The 5,201-nt window shown below is 37.5% G+C and overlaps 1 pseudogene; it reads right to left on the bottom strand.

Moving 5' to 3' along the window:
• Positions 1-202: 202 nt before the first annotated feature.
• LOC128264979 (probable elongation factor 1-beta) lies at positions 203-848 on the bottom strand (annotated as a pseudogene).
• Positions 849-5,201: the final 4,353 nt, after the last annotated feature.

The following is a 5,201-nucleotide window of genomic DNA, read 5'->3' as shown; positions in this document are numbered from 1 at the left end:
GGAAAGTCGTCGAAATGGTAAGGCGTTTGTTAAATGTTTAAGATTCTCTTTAGAACATAATTCATAGATTAATTTGTAATCAAGACACAATTTACACACACACCGACTTCATTAGTTTTCAAGACGTGAAGATGTCAATAGCATTAACTCTAACGGGTGATGCTTCAGTACATCTTTTTTATTTTTTTTTTTTTTTAGTTACTTTGCTTTGCTCATGTTTATTGAAAATATATGAATCTCAGTGCTTAGATCTTGTTGAAGGCAGCAATGTCGACGGACTGCACGAAGTCCTCGAACTCCTCTATCTTCTCCTGCAGCAGATCGATGGAGACCTTGTCGTCCTCAATGACGCACATGATATGTCCTCCTCGTCATCGGATCCGAATAGATCGACATCGTCGTCATCGTCGGCGGCGGCTGGCTTGGCAGGAGCAGCGGCCACGGTGGGTTTTCCACCGGCCAACTGGGGCAGAGGAGCTCCAGTCCAGGCGGCGCGCTCCGCGGCCTTCGAAGGAGCCGATGTGACGGTACCAACGGGCTACATTCACATTGTCGGCGGCGGGGGCCTTGCCCAGAGCCTCGAGCACGGACAGATCGGCTTTGCTGGGGGTGTATCCGCTGATGTAGCTGTTGTCGGCCAGGAAGTTGTTCAACTCCTTCAGTAAATTCGCGTTTAACAAATCTGTAGTCGTGCTCTGCACAACGTTTCCGACGAAAAATCTTGCAGAATCTTATCTTGCAGAATATTTTCCACCAATTGAGCTTAGACAAAACTATCAGTGCGGCTTAATAAGCTTAGACACATACAATTCGTTCCAAATGTTGATGTAGAACATAATCGATTTCATAGTGAACTGAATATGATAAATGAATGAAAAACGATAGAAAAAGTGATGAAAGTCATAAATCTTAATTTTATCTACTTCCAAACTATAATACATAGCAATCGGAAATTTTTTTATCACATGAAAAACGATCAGTTGGGTATTTATTGGGATTCACTGCAAAAAAAAAACGGAAACCCAATATAAAACATACTTTGAGGCAATGGCAACAAGGTCGAATGGCGAATTCGGTGGACCTGCACAAAGAGGACGCACCGTAAACTAACGGTGCGGTAGTGGACTTTGGACCCGATCTTGCGAGCTGGAGGAAAGGAATAACGGGACCATCACAGGCTATGAGAGGGCGTCGCAAGCGCAGCTCACCCCGAAGTAATAGTGCGAGAATCAAAACGAGTGCGTGTACGCAAAACCAGTAGCAAGTTAATCAAGTGCCGAGTGCCAGAATCAAGATCGAAAAGTCGAGACGCCGAACGACAATACGACAACGAAACGACGAATTGCAAAAATAAACAAATTATAATGACGCACATAATTGATGTATTAGAGAAGCCCATAGTTTATAATTCAATAATAAAAAAAAAGTATCATAGTTATCTTATTTACGATCGTATGGCAATAATGATGAAATTCGGATTGCAACACAAAATCAAGATTTGTATGTCTTACCAAGCGAAAGTTTTCTACACATTCTAGGGCATTCACAATGGAATGTGAAATTAGCAGTTGAAACTGAACGTCATCGGTTCTATTGCATTTAAAAGCAAATATAAGAATTACTATCATTGTGATTTAAATGATGTGAAAGTTTTCCTTAATTCTGAAGTATATCTTTATGATGGTTTGTTTAAAAATTTTAGTTTCAAAGGATATGCTCTCTGATATGATTTGTATGTGAATTTTCACAGAAGTTATTATGAACAAGAACCACAACAGTTAATAGTTGGAGAAATTTAAAGATAAGGCTCCGGAAACTTTATTCCTGCTTTCGCTGCTTTGTATTGAATAATAATATTAAACCAAATGCAAAAAGTATAGAATTTAAAATCTTATTACCAAACAATGAACTTATAAAAGTCAACCTTTAGTGACTTTATGACGCAACAAACGTTAATGAAAATTGGTGCATTGCAAACGTTTTACCGCTGCATATTGTTGTTGCGGCAGTGGTCGAGTCTGATGGTGGGGGGTTTTATACTGAGAACTCCACGCCGTACAAAAAGGTGTAAAAATAAGTAGAAAGGGAGAGCAAGATCGTGCTCTCTGGCTATCAACCGCCTGTAGGGCCGAGTTACCCTTAGTAGACGTTGCACTTTGCTATCGCGAGTTGATATATACAAGAGGAAACCGTCTCTTCTGATCTGGGGCTTCGACTCTTTTTAGTTAGCTTGGCGCTCATTGAGCTTTTTTTTTAGAGTGGCACTATTTTAAAATAAGTATGCACTTGTTTTAATCATATCATTGCTTTTTTTGAGTTGAACAACATTTTTTTTCTGTTTTAGAGTTTTTTCGCTTATTTTGTAATACACGACGCAGTGAATTGCCAACTACCAGCGAAAAGAAAGGAAAAAATTATAACTTTGCTGTTTTTTAGTTTTTCTTCGTAACTTAGAAATTGTTTATTATTTCTGAATTATGGTTTAAATTTAACTTTTATATCGGACGTCTATATCATATAGCTCCATTGGAACAATCGGATTATTACAAAAAGTTAAAATAAAAGACAAATTTATTTTTGCACTAGCTTCAAGGGTATGCATCCTATTTTGTATTCTTAGAATAGCACAATTTTAAAAAAGTCATGGCATCTTTTATCATATCTTGAAAAATGAGTGTTCTGAACAGTATCAAATAATTGGCTTTCATTTCTAGACGGGTGAAATAACTTTTTGAAAAAAAGAAAATAGAAATAGATTACCCAAAAATGTTTACTTATATTGCTATATAAATTAACCAAAGTATTTACATCTTTTACATTTTTAAAGTGAAAAACACAGAGGACTGTAGACTCCAAGAAAAATTTAAATGTGTTTCATTGTATTGTTTTTTTTTAAGAGGAACTTTAAGGCTGGGGAAATAGTGTTAAAATCAGATATTTCTATTTTGACGTTATATTGCAATGACATTGATAATGGTACAAACCGGGGAGTATTTTTATAACGCGGTGGTGTATTAGAAGTGTTTGGCAGCAAATAAAAATGTTGTATCTCCAATTGTATGTGCTGCATAATTAATAATGGCGTCAAACATCGAATTTTCGTATTCTTAGCTTATGGAATTATGGAAAAGTAGAATTGGTTCGTATGAATTTCAAACAGTTCGTTTTTGCGTCCCTGTCTAATAGATGCATTAATTTAGAAGGACGAGAAGGGAGAAAGATCAGTTAAGATCGCATGGGAGGTCTTATCACAAGAAAGTCAGCTGGTTGCTGCTAAAACTAGTTCTTCGGCAAGTTTGTATATTTGTTTTTCAGGATCCCACTCCTTACGAGCATGTCCGCAATTTAAGTGGTATACATCGATGCAGAGATACCAGGAAGCGAAAAAGCATGGATGTTTAGTATGTTTTAGCAAATGAATTCCCGTCCGCAAACAATCAGCACATTTGAACTTCGGTGCACAGTGCAACAGCAGTTGTGTTGGTGCGAAATAGAGATGACAGGTTTTTTTCCTTACAGATGCTTCTTGTAGTAAACTGTTTCTTTAAGGTTATTGTTGCGGGTCAAATAAAAACAGGGATAAAAAGGTTTTTATACCCTTGCAGAGGGTATTATACTTTCAGTCAGAAGTTTGCAACGCAGTGACGGAGACGTTTCCGACCCTATAAATATATATATTCTTGATCAGCAACACTAGTAGAGTCGATCTAGCCATGTTCGTCTGTCCGTCCGTTTCTATGCAAACTAGTCTCTCAGTTTTAAAGCTATCTGCATGAAACTTTCCCAAAAGTTGTCTTTCTATTGCAGGTAGTATATAAGTCGGAACGACAATAGCATATAGCTCGCATAGGAACAATCGGAAAAATAAATGAAAAAAAAATTATAACTTTGCTGTTTTTTAATTTTTTGTTTAGTTCGTCAAAATTTAGTAATGGTTTAATATTTCCGAATTACGGTTTAAATTTCATCAAGCATATAGCTTCCATTGGAACAATCGAAAAAATAAATGAAAAAAAAATTATATCTTTGCTGTTTTTTAATTTTTTTTTTAGTTCTTCGACATATAGCAATGGTTAAATATTTCAGAATTATGAATTTTATCAAAATCGGGCGACTATATCAAATAGCTCCCATAGAAATAATAAAAATTATAAAATAACTATCATATAATTGAGCTTCAAATCATTAAACGCAAGTAAATCATAATTTTAATGTTTTCAAAAATGTTTAATTCTTGCAATAGCTGCAAGGGTATATGAACTTCGGCTTGCCGAAGTTTGCTTTCTTTCTTGTTTTTTTTTTCTTTTTTTTACGTTTTATTTGTTTATTGAATCTTCTCTAGAAGAGACTTACAATAAGTATTCAACTCGTAACCTATACTGTATTATAATTGTTAATTGGGTAATGGCCCTAGGTTGGGCAGGAGTGGGCGGTCGTTGCGGTGTAACTGAGAGTGGTTACTGAGCCGCCTGAGCTGCCTGGCTATTTGGTTTGGATGTATTGATAGTCTAGCTTCGTACTTCTTTAACGGGTTTTATATCCAGGTCCCTGTGGATATTTGCGTTGCGAATATAGCAGGGGGCCCCAGTTATTGTTCGCAGTATCTTCGACTGTATTCGTTGGATGATTTCTATGTTTCTACTGCTTGCATTTCCCCAGAGTTCAGACCCGTTCATCCAGGCAGGGGTGAGCGGGAATTGATGAGCCAATGGAAACTGTTACCCTTGAGTTTTAGGGAAATCTTCTTCGATTCAATGTGCTTTCTCCAGGTTAGCCGCCTGTCTAAGTGGATGCCCAGGTATGTGACTTCGTCGACTTGGGGGATTTGTTTGTTGTTTAGGGCCAGTGGTGGGCAGGTTGTCCGGTTGAGTGTAAACGTAATATGTTTGCATTTTTGTTCGTTGACTTGAATGCGCCAATCTGCTAGCCATTTTTCTACGGCCCCCAGGTGGTTTTTTAAATACGCTGTTGCTGTTTTTAGGACATTTTGAACGACTGGTTATAGCTGTGTCATCAGCAAAGGTGGATAGAGTTGTCTGACTGCTTGTGGGAATGTCAGCCGTGTATAGGACATACAAGATCGGTCCGAGGGGTACTCCAGCTTCGATTTTGTGGTTGGCGGAGAAGAAATTTTTGCATCAGACAGTAAATACTCTGTCTTTACTCTGCGGTAGGACAGTCTTGATTTTATGAACCAGACC

Source organism: Drosophila gunungcola, unplaced genomic scaffold (assembly GCF_025200985.1).
Source record: "Drosophila gunungcola strain Sukarami unplaced genomic scaffold, Dgunungcola_SK_2 000087F, whole genome shotgun sequence".
Lineage (NCBI taxonomy): Eukaryota > Metazoa > Arthropoda > Insecta > Diptera > Drosophilidae > Drosophila > Drosophila gunungcola.
This window is presented reverse-complemented; position numbering and strand designations above follow the sequence as displayed.